We start from the raw sequence: 14,175 nt of genomic DNA, 5'->3' as shown, positions 1-14,175 counted from the left end.
ATCAAAACATAATTTAAAAGACCTAAATAACGTCGTCCTCCATCAACACGCAGTCCATTGAATCCCTTCATCCTTAACACACAAGCCAAGCTACCAAGAATCCTTCCACCTCCATATCTATTTTACTACATCACACTAAAAAAAATAAAGGAGTGAGCCTAATGCCCAGCAAGGAAAATCTATTAAAAACATACATCATAACTATAAGCATAAGACTATACTATAAAACATATATCATATAGGACTACAATGGCCATCATACTTCTTGGGGCGAGCTAGCAAAGCAAGTCATATGCCCATAAATTTGTGGGGCTTGCAAGCTAAGCAAGTCATATGCCCATAAATTCTTGGGGCTTGCGAGCTAAACAAGTCATATGCCCATAAATTCTTGGGGCTTGCGAGCTAAACAAGTCATATGCCCAAGGACTATAAAACATATTCTTGGGGCTTGTTATCTAAACAAGTCATATGCCCAAGGATTATAAAACATATAACATAGCATATATCATACCATAGCATTAAAATATATCATAACATAAACATATAAACACATGCATCTAGCCTATTTTCCTTACCAAAAGCCGGGATATTTGGGAACAAGAACAAGATTTATAAACTCCCATAAACCAACAGTAGAAAAGGGTGAGAATCTTTAAGAATAAAGATGAATATGGGAACTAAACCATCAAGAAGAAACTTACCAAGAAGGGCCTTAAGTTTCAAGAAATTAAATACGTAATCAAGAATCAATAATAAGAGTTAAGATCTGAATAAAAGAAACTAAAGAAAACTAAAGAATTGGACTTAAGGAATAAGAATACCTTGAATGACCTTATGGATTGGTCTAAACTTCAATACCGAAATCACACTATGTCTCATTTCCCAAGTGTTTATAAAAGCTTAGAATGATAAAGCTTTAATCCAAAACCCAAGTGTATCTCTCTATAGTAACACTATCACCTTGGAGGCTCTGATCAAATGCTTGAAGAATGAAGAAAATGGTTGAGCACTAGGTCCTATTTATACAGTTCAAGGAGTTAAGCTAACCCCTTTTAATTTGAATAAATAAATGATTATAAAATGAAAAAGTTTTGAATTTTCATTCAACTAACGCACATAACTCGGTCAAAATCATTCAAAGATATGTCTAGGTTAAGGGGTATTTTTAAAATTCAAAAATCAAACTTTCAAAAATACATTTATGGAGCTGATATATCGCCTCCCCCTGTATTCTCGATGCTTGTTCGATCATTCATGCAAAGTCGACGTATTTTTCGTATCTTCCGTAGGCGATATATCAGCCCTTATGTTGCGATATATTAGCATACGTTGATATATTAAACACGTAATTGCACTTTTTCAACATAATTTGAATTGGATAAACAGCTTTGAATGAGTCATAATATGAACCTAACAGCTGCTGGAAGGTTCTAGAGCTTCTAGATCTTTCTTTTATTAAAACTATTCATCAAAAATACTTAATTCTTTAATAATCATGATTATGACAAGTGTCATGCTCTTAATGGCTTTATCTAAACCTTAGGTTATAATAAATAATATATCTAGGACTAGCAATATTAATCAAACCTTATGTTATAATTAATATTCTTAAACTATAGGTTAAACTTATAAAATCCATAACTGTTGGTATGAGTTTCCAACTAAGTCCCGACTTGAACCAAAATCCACGGCAACTAACATACTACTAACTACTACTACTACTACTACTACCACTACTATCTAACTAGCTACGTAAACATTCTGGGACTCTACAGAATTATATTTACAGAGTTTTCTCTAGTAGTCCATTGATATAATCTATATATGTAGTTCTCTCCTCCATTATTGGTTCGTTAATTAGAGCTGGTCAAAATTACCATTTTAGCCTTCTAATTACCTCTTGATCCTAAAGTACCATTAATTCACTAGCGAATAATAAATTTATAATTTAATTATAGATTTGAGCTCAATAATTATTCAGTTCAAGAATCAACCCTTAAGGGAACCAATATTCAATCCGTTAGGAAAGCATGGATTCCATTATTGTAATTCATGTTCCCAGCCATCCATGATATTGAATCTCCAAAACAAAAGTCATTAGCCTCATTATTCTAAGAGATATTCACGAGTGAATCAAAAGATCCAATAAACATAAATAGGAGTTCATGAGTACTCAGGATTTAGACTGATCTACAAATGATCATCTATTATGATAAGAATTAAATCTTTACGTCAAACAGCAAGCTTATAAAGATAATTAACTCTCATCGATCCTGTCATATATAATCTCTATTCTATATATATCACATTTACTAAGATGTCTATCCAAATCAGTAATCTGAATCTAGATTACTTGCATCTCGTATGCTTAGTAAACCGTACTAGTAACCATTCATTAAAAATTCCTTACTTTAATATGTTTCTGACTACTTTATTCATTGCATATGATCTTAATTCTCTCGTACTAATACAATATCATATTCTCATGAATGAATATGGAATTTTCTAGATATTAATATATTATTAGCTCGAACAATAATTATAACATTCAAATATAATAAAAGTGTACTTTTATTTAAAACCAATAAAAATGTCTTTACATGCTTTTAGGGCAATAATCCTAACACTCTCCCACTTTCCCTCAAAGCAAGTGAGGCATCTTCCTTAATCCCATATTGCGCACATTACCAATGAACGACTTTGCAGGAAGTGTCTTGGTAAACGGGTCAACCATGTTCTATTCCAACGCTATCTTCATAACAGTCACATCACCTCGGTGTAAAATCTCTCTTACTAGATAGCATTTCCTTTCTATATGCTTTCCTCTCTTGTGGCTTCTCGGATCTTTAGAATTAGCTACTTCTCCACTGTTGTCACAGTACAGAATTAGTTTCTTATCCATATCTAGAACAATTTCCAAATCAGTGTAGAACTTCCGTAGGGAGTTTTCAGTTGATTTGATTGAGTTATATATGGAGGATTTCGACATGATCTTAGGGATGGATTGGTTGGTCAGGTATGTGGCTACTATTGACTGCAGGAAGAAGATGGTAATTTTTGAGCCTGAGGGCGACGATCCTTTTGTCTTCGTGCGTACGGTATGTGGACCCCACATACCCATGATATCAGCGTTGAGAGCCAGAGATTTGTTACAGGGTGGATGTATAGGTTTTCTGGCTAGTGTGGTGGACACTACCAAGGTTTTGCCAGTGGGGCCGGGAGAGACCAAGGGTGGTGTGTGAGTTTTTAGATGTGTTTCCTAAGGAGCTACCAGGATTGCCGCCGCGCAGGGAGATTCAGTTTTTTATTGAATTAGCCCTGGGAACAGAACCAGTATCAAGAGCACCATATATGATGGCACTAGCAGAGTTGAAGGAGTTGAAGATACAGCTACAGGAACTTCTGGATTTAGGATTCCTCAGCCCTAGCTACTGTCCTTGGGGCGCTCCAGTTTTTTTTGTTAAGAAGAAAGACGGGACTCTGAGGATGTGTATAGATTACAGAGAATTGAACAAGTTGACCATCAAGAATAAGTACCCTCTACCAAGGATTGATGACTTGTTCGATCAGTTGCAGGGAAAGACGGTGTTCTCAAAGATTGATCTTCGATCTGGTTATCACCAGCTGAGGATCAAGGACGAGGACATACCGAAGACGGCCTTCCAAACGCAGTACGGGCACTATGAGTTCTTGGTCATGTCTTTTGGTTTGACCAATGCCCCAGCAACTTTCATGGATCTGATGAACAGGGTGTTCAAGGACTTTTTGGATTAGTTCATCATTGTCTTCATCGATGACATCTTAGTGTACTCCAGTTCAGAGGCAGAGAACGAGCGACATCTTCGACAAGTCTTACAGAGGTTAAGGGAGCATCGGTTATATGCCAAATTTAAGAAGTGTGAGTTTTGGTTGCCAGAGGTGACTTTTCTTGGGCATATCGCTGGCCTAGAGGGGATTAAGGTGGATCCGTCCAAGGTGGAGGCAGTGAGGGATTGGCCAAGGCCAAGGAATGCCTCGGAGGGGCGGAGTTTCCTCAGGTTAGCAGGTTGTTACAGGCGGTTTTTAGAAGGATTCTCAAAGATTGCTTCCCCAATGATAGAATTGACATGGAAGAATCAGAGGTTCGTTTGGTCAGAGAAGTGTGAGGACAGTTTCCAAGAGTTAAAGCGACGACTTATTACTGCACCTATTGATACGAACCACACCAACGATTGTGGTGAAACCCGACACCAAATATGGCAGTCACCAAGAACACACGAAATTGGAATGAAGAACTGCGACCCAATGCTTAGCCAAGAACGAACCTTGGTATGAGGAAGACGCCACAAACAGGGATGGGAATCCGTTTGATAAGTCAGGTTGAACGCCACAAGGAACCCCGTGATAAGTTCTAATAGTTTCTTCAAGAACTCAAGAAGAAAAACTCACAAATTTCCTTTCATCATAATCTGCCATTCCCAAACGTTTACAAGGCCTAATATAGCCGAAAATTACATCAAAGACAAGTCCCTTTGTCTTCCTAATGAAAAACCAAACATTACAAAAAAAAGACTATTGGACTCACACAAGTCAAGTGTTTGACTTTTCACAAGATAAAAGCAAAGACGAAATAAAACGTGATTAAGTGACTGATTAAAATAAAAATACAAGATGCCAAAATCCAATAAGACTCATTACAAGAAGCTAAATATTGATCAAGCTCCTAAACTGGTGTCCTCATCATTCCCCCCCTCTTGACTTGGATCAACTGGAACTTGACTTGGATCTTTAGTCTTAGTGTCCTCATCATTCCCCCCCTCTTAAGAAAGATTTGACCTCAAATCGTCACCTGCATCAAAAGGACTCAAATCAGAAACATTAAAAGTAGCACTAACAGTATACTCACCTGGTAAATCGAGTCTGTTGGTATTGTCATTGATCCTTTCTAGCACTTGAAACGGCCCATCTCCTCGAGGTAGCAATTTGGAACGTCTTTGTGCTGGGAATCGCTCTTTCCTCATGTGTAACCATACCCAATCACCGGGATCAAAAACCTGCTTGTGACGACCCTTGTTAGCATCAAGTTGGTTAGTGTTTAAAAGAGCCTCCTTGTACATGAGTAAATTCTTTGGCTGTTTTGTACGTAATGCTTGCTTAACCTCACTTTTTTTTGCATAAAAATTATTTTGTTTTCTCTCTAATTTTCCCTCATTGATCGAACTCTTCTCTTTCTTTTCTCTCTCACTTGATTCGACCCTTTTCTCTCTTTGTCTCTCTTTTTTCTCACTCTCATTCATCTTTTCACTCTTTTTCTTTTGCTCACTCAATTTTTTTTTATCACTCAATTTTTGCAACCTCACTTGGTCTTCATATACTTGCTTTGGCGTCAATGGAGCTAGAGTGATTGTTCGTTGACGGAACATGAATGAGTACTTGTTGGTGAAGCCATCATGCTGGACTCGCCGATCAAATAGCCAAGGCCTTCCTAGAAGGAGGTGTCCAGCTTGCATTGGAACCACATCGCACAACACCTCATCCTCATATTTGCCAATTCGAAATGATACCATAACCTGTTTTGTAACCCTCACTTCACCACTATCATTCAACCACTGCAACTTGTATGGACGAGGATGTTTAAGCGTTGGGAGCCCCAGCTTTTCAACCATGGAAGAACTAGCAACGTTAGTGCAACTACCACCATCAATAATAACACTGCATACCCTGTCTTTCACATGACAACGAGTGTGAAAGATGTTCTCCCGCTGCACCTCTTCTTCCTCTTCTTTTGCTTGCAAATTCAAGGCTCGTCGTGTGACTAGTGCAAGCATCTCACCAAATTCTGCCCCAAACTCCTCACCACCCATAGAAGCGTCCTCCAATGGTGGCATGTCATCAAGATCATCTTCCTCTTCGGAATCTATCTCCCCATTATCCTGAATTACCATAACTCGCTTGTTAAGACATTGGCTAGCTATGTGTCCTCGCCCCTGACATTTGAAACATTTTATCTCACTAGAACGGGACGAAGTAGGGGCTGTTTTACCTTGAGGGGTCGTGGCTGTTGTGGCTGGTTTTGGTGTAAAGGATGAAGTAGGTTGGTCTTCTTTCTTTGGATAGTTCGAACTCCAAGGTGTTGTACTTGGATTGTGTGGGCTCGGTCTTGGCTTTGAACTTGTACTACCCTTCTTGATACGAACCACACCAACACTGTGATGAAACCCGACACCAAATATGGCAGCCACCAAGAACACACGAAATTTGGAATGGTAAACCGCGACCCTATGCTTAGCAAAGCACGAACCTTGGTATGAGGAAGACGCCACAAACGGGGATGGGAATCCGTTTGATAAGTCGGATTGAACGCCACAAGGGATACCCTTGATAAGTTCGGATAGTCTCTTCAAGAACTCAAGAAGAAAAACTCACAAATTTTCATTTCATCCAAATCTGATTTTTCCAAATGTTTTGGCAGTCCTTATAAGGACGAAAATTACATGAAAACAAGACCCTTGGTCTTCCTAATGAAACCGAAAAATTAAGGACAGCCCCTTTGTCTTCCTAATGAAAACCGAAATTAAAGACAAGCTTTTTGTCTTCCTCATGAAAACCGAAAATTAAAGACAAAAGGACTATTGGACTCACACAAGTCAAATGTTTGACTTATCACAAAATAAACAAAGACTAAAAAACGTGACTAAAAATAAAAAGACTCATTAAGCTCCTAAACTCAGTCAACTTTGATGAGTAAGACAAGTCTTTGTTCTCCTTCAATGTTGACCATGGTCTCCTCTTGTTTTAGGACTTTGTGGACTAGGTTGTTAAGTTCTTCCTTGAATCTCTTGGCTCGTGCCCTCGTCACTGGACCAACTGGAACTTGACTTGATACTTGGGTCTTGGTGTCCTCATCATTTCTTGAGCTGCCTCTCAACTTTAATTGCCATATGCACCAAATCTTCCAATTCCACATAATGGTGTAGCTCAATTGGATTAGCAATCTCTTGGTTCAACCCATTCAAAAACCTTGCCATTGTTGCCTCCCGATCCTCTTCCACATTGGCTCTAATCATAGCCATCTCCATCTCCTTGTAATACTCATCAACACTCTTGTAACCTTGACGAAGACCTTGCAACTTAAGGTATAGATCTCGATAATAATGAGATGGTACAAACCGTCGCCTCATCACCCTCTTCATAGCCTCCCAAGTGTCAATGGCACGATCTCCATTTCGCCTCGTGTTGATGCACAACTGATCCCACAAAACAATAGCATAATCAGTAAATTCAATGGCAGCTAGTTTTACCTTCTTCATGTCAGAGTAGTTGTGACAATCGAAAACCAACTCCATCTTCTTCTCCCACTCAAGGTATGCTTCAGGATCACTCTTCCACTGAAATGCTGGAATTCTCATCTTGATATTTCCTAAATAATTATCTACCTGGTTCCTAGCTTCTCTATCCCGACCATACCTCCTATGGTTACCCGCCGACATCCTATCAAACTCTTCATCAGAAACTACCCCTTCCAAATCCCCTTCATTCTCATCCTCCCTTTGGTACACCCTATTCCTCCGTGGCCTCCGTTGTGTTCCCTCTTCTACCCTATCCAACCTCTCATGTATTTGTTCACACTCCTCCCTCAACATCCTCCTCATCTCCCCCATTAAAGCTTCAATTTGTAGATTTGGAACTGTAGGTGGTGGAGTGTCATTGCCTGCATTTCTTTCTGTATTTTGTGACGTGATTGAAAATCTGCAAAAAATAAGGTTAGAACAGTTATAGAAAAAGACCTCACCACACTCCCTCACGTGTTTTCACTCAAAAATTGTCACTCAAGTCCACTCGTGTTTCACTCAACTTTGATGGCTTTTACCCTCAAATAAGCTCACACCTCTGCCTTTTTCCACTCGTATTCCTCTTTAAGCCCTTTGAAAACTAATCAAACGGTAATATGGAGGTTCAAGCAGCAAATCCTACCAAACAAACCAAACGAACACCGATGAAAAATTCGCGAAAACTGATGATTTTTGGAACACTTGTGTGGGGTTTTGGCAAAAAGGCCTATAGACCATAGGGAACAAGAATAGAACAAAAAAATTTAAGAGAGGTTTCCGGACTCCTTTTTTTTTTTTTTGGTCTCGGATCCTCTTGGTTGGTTGTCTTTTTTTCTTCTTTCTTTTTATTTTTTTTCTTCTCAAATGCAGGTACAAGACACAAGAAGAATCAGAATTGGTGGAACTACAACAATTAGAAAACAATACAACTCGGATTGCACAAAAGAAAAAGAGAACTCAATCCCAATTTCGGATTTCACAATAAGAAAAAGAGAACTCAATACCAATTTCGGATTTCACAATAAGAACAAGAGAATTCAATCCCAATTCGGATTTCACAACAAGAACAAGAGAAAAACTCGATCCCAATTCAGATTTTCACAATAAGAACAAGAGAAACTCAAAGCCCTAATTCACGATTTCAGAGAAAAAAAAATTTAGATAGATTTTCAACAACCCTAATTCAAACGCACCAATTGAACAAAGAACTCTATGAAACAAGATTTGTGGCTCAGATTTCACAACAAATAAACAAGGACAAAGAACTCAAAACACGACTAGATGATGAATTTTTTTTTTTTATTTATTTCAGCAACCCTAATATTGAAAAACGAATTGAATAGAAAACACAAATGAAAAAGGATAGGCCAAACCGGATGATCCTAATCTCTAATACCAACTGATACCACACCAACGATTGTGGTGAAACCCGACACCAAATATGGCAGCCACCAAGAACACACGAAATTGGAATGAAGAACCGCGACCCAATGCTTAGCCAAGCACGAACCTTGGTATGAGGAAGACGCCACAAATGGGGATGGGAATCCGTTTGATAAGTCAGGTTGAACGCCACAAGGAACCCCTTGATAAGTTCTAATAGTTTCTTCAAGAACTCAAGAAGAAAAACTCACAAATTTCCTTTCATCATAATCTGCCTTTCCCAAACGTTTACAAGGCCTAATATAGCCGAAAATTACATCAAAGACAAGCCCCTTTGTCTTCCTAATGAAATACCGAACATTACAAAAAAAAAGACTATTGGACTCACACAAGTCAAGTGTTTGACTTTTCACAAGATAAAAGCAAAGACTAAAAAAAACGTGATTAAGTGACTGATTAAAATAAAAATACAAGATGCCAAAATCCAATAAGACTCATTACAAGAAGCTAAATATTGATCAAGCTCCTAAACTGGTGTCCTCATCATTCCCCCCCTCTTGACTTGGATCAACTGGAACTTGACTTGGATCTTTAGTCTTGGTGTCCTCATCAACAAGGTTTGGGGTGTGTGTTGATGCAAGTTGGTAAGGTGATAGCCTATGCATCGAGACAGTTAAAGGAGTATGAGCATAGATATCCCAGGCATGATCTGGAGTTGGCAGCAGTGGTGTTCGCACTTAATATTTGGAGGCATTATCTGTAACGCTCTACTGCTTTAGAGCCGTTACTAAGTGAGTTTAAAAACGTGCATTCAACTCGCTAATCGAGGTTTTAGGTCAAAAGTGTAATTAAATCATAAACAAAGTAGTTATAAACTTTAAAAATAATTCCATTTACTGAAAATCATAAAGTGTTTGACATTTGGGATCCCAAAATACTGTTTAGAAATATTTACAACATATAATTACAACCAAAGTCGACTAGACGAAAAAATCCGAGTTTAGTTCAACCATTTCCTAAAAATATCCCTGGTCGTGGCAGCCAGGCAGGCCAAACATGTACGCGCCGCATCACGCTCTCCGTACTCATGGTTGGTTTACTATCCCCTTGCCTTTACCTGCACCACAGAGCACCCGTGAGCCGAAGCCCAGCAATAAAACCCTTACAATCATAAAACATATGCATAATAAACACTTAGCATATAAACAGGCCATCAATAGGCTAAACACATACGATCATGCCGTCCCAGGCGCTCAACCAGGCCCTGGGTTTGCGGTCCACACCGTGAGGATATTCCAGGTATCCTTTAGGGTCTCGCCAGGCAACTCGCACCCCACGTGCTCAACGCTGCTCCTGGCCCCTGCTCTCGGCCCCTTGCCGCTCTCGGCCTTGCACTCCATGTGCCTAACGCCGTTCCTGGCCCCTTGCCGTTCTCGGCCTTGCTGACCTCGGCCTGCACCGTTCCTGGCTTTTGCCAAACATTTACACAATTGCATTCATAGCATAATAAAACATATATTGAACATGAACAAATTCAATCAAAGGGCTACGCCCTGCAATACAAACATATTGGGCTCTGCCCTGCATACAAGCTCTATGGGAACAATAGTTTTCTTACCTGCGTCCCGAGCTTCCCAAGCACCAATGCCCTGAGCATAGTTCCCTAGTCCGAGCCACGCCGAAGCCCTAGTCACAACATATTAAAAATGTCCACCTATTAAACTCTAATCCAACAAATAGTTTCAAACCATAACTATAATCTCCGGGGCATTGAATTCCATCAATCCGGGTGATAAAATCCATCCCGAGCCTTAGCTATAGAATTCCCGAGCCTAAAACCCCTCTAGAACCCAAAAATTCTCTAAGCGCCGCGACCCTAGGGACTCACGCCGCAGCCCCCAGCTCAACCCGAGGCACTGCCTCGCGAGACGTTCCTAAGCGCGAGACGCCTCCTTGCATGGGTCTACTCTTGGCGCGAGACGCTTGTGGGCAAGGAACATGGCGAGGCATGGCAAGGCGATCCCTCGCGAGGCCCTGGGTGACACACTTACCGGGGCTACGTTTGTCAAGGTTTCCCAATACACACCTAGGGACATGGGTTGATGAGGACACCAAGACTAAAAATCCAAGTCAAGTTCCAGTTGATCCAAGTCAAGAGGGGAGGAATGATGATGACACCAGTTTAGGAGCTTGATCAATATTTAGCTTCCTGTAATGAGTCTTTTTATTTTTAATCACGTTTTTTTTATTTAGTCTTTGTTTATTTTGTGATAAGTCAAACATTTGACTTGTGTGAGTCCAATAGTCCTTTTGTCTTTAATTTTCGGTTTTTATTAGGAAGACAAAAGGTTGTCTTTAAATTTCGGTTTTCATTAGGAAGACAAAGGGTTGTCTTTATTTTCGGTTTCATTAGGAAGACAAAAAGGCTTGTCTTTAATTTTTCGGTTTTTTAGGAAGACAAAGGGGCTTGTCTTGATGTATTTTTTCGGCTATATAAGGCCTTGAAAACATTTGGAAAAAACATATTATGTTGAATGAAATTGTGAGTTTATTTCTTCTTGAGTTCTTGAAGAAACTTTTGAACTTATCAAGGAGATTCCTTGTGGCGTTCATCCTGACTTATCAAACGGATTCCATCCCCGTTTGTGGCGTCTTCCTCATACCAAGGTTCGTGCTTGGCTAAGCATTGGGTCGCGGTTCCATTCCAATCTCGTATGTTCTTGGTGGCTGTTCCATATTTGGTGTCGGGTTTCATCACAATGTTAGTGTGGTTCGTATCAGTTGGTATCAGAGCTTAGGATCATCCGGTTTGGCCTATCCTTTTTCATTTGTTTTTTCAATTCAATTCGTGTTCTTATATTAAGGTTTCTGAAAAAAAATTACAAAAAATAAAATAAAATCAATTCGTGTTCCTATAATCAATTCGTGTTCATCTAGTCTTGTTTTGTCTATTCTAGAGCTTGTTAATTTCCTTGTTTCCCTTATTTGTTGTGAAATCCGAAACTATGCTAGAGCTTGTTGATTTATGAATTTCCTAGTTTCCTTATTCCAATTTTCATTAACCAAATAATCTGTTTTCTTTGTTTCAATTTCCCCTAATTGGTTTTCTTTTTGTTTCTGAATTCGTGAATTAGGGTTCTTATTGTAAAAACCGAATTTTCATTGAGTTCCTCTTGTTTTGTTGTGAAATCTAAAAGTTCTTTGGGTTTCTCTTGTTCTTATTGTGCAATCCAAATTGGGATTGAGTTCCCTTGTTCTTATTGTGAAATCTGAATTAGGATTGAGTTTTCTCTTGTTCTTGTAGTGAAATCTGAATTGAGATTGGGTTTTATCTTGTTCTTATGGTGAAATCTGAGTTGGGATTGAGTTTCACTTATTATTGTTAAATCCGAAAGTGGGTTGGGTTTTCTCTTTTCTTTTTGTGAAATCTGAATCTGCATTGTTTCTCTTTTCTTTTTGAGTCTCCATTGTTTCTCTTGTGGAAACCGATTCATTTTGCTTTCAAATTCGTTCCTTGCATCTGCATTTGAGAAATCAAAGAAAAAGAAAAGAAAAGAAGAAAGAAAGAAAGAAAAAGAAAACCAAGAGGATCCGAACTCTAAAAAAAAAAAAAAAAAAAAAAAAGTGTCTGGAAACCCTTCTTAAAAATTTTTGTTCTATTCTTGTTCCCCATGGTCTAGAGGCCTTTTTGCCAAAACCCCACACAAGTGTTCCAAAAATCACCACTTTTTCGCCACTTTTTCATCGGTTTTCGTTTGGTTTGTTTGGTTGGATTTGCTGCTTGAATACTCCATATTACCATTTGATTAGTTTTTAAAGGGCTTAAAGAAGAATACGAGTGGAAAAAGGCAAAGGTGTGAGCTTATTTGAGGGTAAAAGCCGTCAAAGTTGAGTGAAACACGAGTGGACTTGAGTGACAATTTTTGAGTGAAAACACGTGAGGGAGTGTGGTGAGGTCTTTTCTCCATATTATTCTAACCCTATTTTGCAGATTTCCATCATGGCACAAAATCCAGAGAAAGATGCAAGCAATGATATTCCGCCACCTGAGGTTCCGAATCTACAAATGCAAGCATTAATTGGGGAGATGCGAAGGATGATGAGGGCGGAGTGTGAGCAGATACATGAGAGGTTGGATAGGGTAGAAGAGGGAACGCAATGGAGGGCTCGGAGGAATAGGGTGCAACAACGGGATGTTGAGGGTGAAAGAGAGTTTGAAGGGGAAGATTTAGAGGAAGAATATGATAGGATGTCAGAGGGTAACCATAGGAGGTATGGCCGAGATAGAGAAGCTAGGAACTGGGTAGACAATAATTTGGGAAATATCAAGATGAGAATCCCCGCCTTTCAAGGCAGGAGTGATCCTGAGGCATACCTTGAGTGGGAAAAGAAGATGGAGTAGGTTTTCGATTGTCACAACTACTCTGACATGAAGAAGGTAAAACTAGCTGTCATTAAATTTACTGATTATGCTATTGTTTGGTGGGATCAGTTGTGCATCAATAGGAGGCGAAATGGAGATCGTGCCATTGACACTTGGGAGGCTATGAAGAGGGTGATGAGGCGACGGTTTGTACCATCTCATTATTATCGAGATCTATACCTTAAGTTGTAGGGTCTTCGTCAAGGGTCCAAGAGTGTTGATGAGTATTACAAAGAGATGGAGATGGCTATGATTAGAGCCAATGTGGAAGAGGATCGGGAGGCGACAATGGCAAGGTTTTTGAATGGGTTGAACCGAGAGATTGCTAATCCAATTGAGCTACACCATTATGTGGAATTGGAAGATTTGGTGCATATGGCAATCAAAGTTGAGAGGCAGCTCAAGAAGGGTAGTACAAGTTCAAAGCCAAGACCGAGCCCACACAATTCAAGTGCAACACCTTGGCGGTCGAACTATCCAAAGAAGGAAGAAGACCAACCTACTTCATCCTTTACACCAAAACCAGCCACAACAGCCACGACCCCTCAAGGTAAAACAGCCCCTACTTCGTACCATTCTAGTGAGATAAAGTGTTTCAAATGTCAGGGGCGAGGACACATAGCTAGCCAATGCCCAAACAAGCGAGTTATGGTAATTCGGGATAATTTGGAGATAGATTCCGAAGAAGAAGATGATCTTGATGAACGCCACAATGATCTTCATGACATGCCACCATTGGAGGACGCTTCTATGGGTGGAGAGGAGTTTGGGGAAGAATCTGGTGAGACGCTTGAACTAGTCACACGACGAGATTTGAATTTGCAAGCAAAAGAAGAGGAAGAAGAGGTGCAGCGGGAGAACATCTTTCACACTCGTTGTCATGTGAAAGACAAGGTATGCAGTGTTATTATTGATGGTGGTAGTTGCACTAACGTTGCTAGTTCTTCCATGGTTGAAAATCTAGGGCTCCCAACGCTTAAACATACTCATCCATACAAGTTGCAGTGGTTGAATGATAGTGGTGAAGTGAGGGTTACAAAACAGGTGCTGGTATCATTT

This window comes from Humulus lupulus, chromosome 5, assembly GCF_963169125.1.
Source record: "Humulus lupulus chromosome 5, drHumLupu1.1, whole genome shotgun sequence".
Lineage (NCBI taxonomy): Eukaryota > Viridiplantae > Streptophyta > Magnoliopsida > Rosales > Cannabaceae > Humulus > Humulus lupulus.
This window is presented reverse-complemented; position numbering follows the sequence as displayed.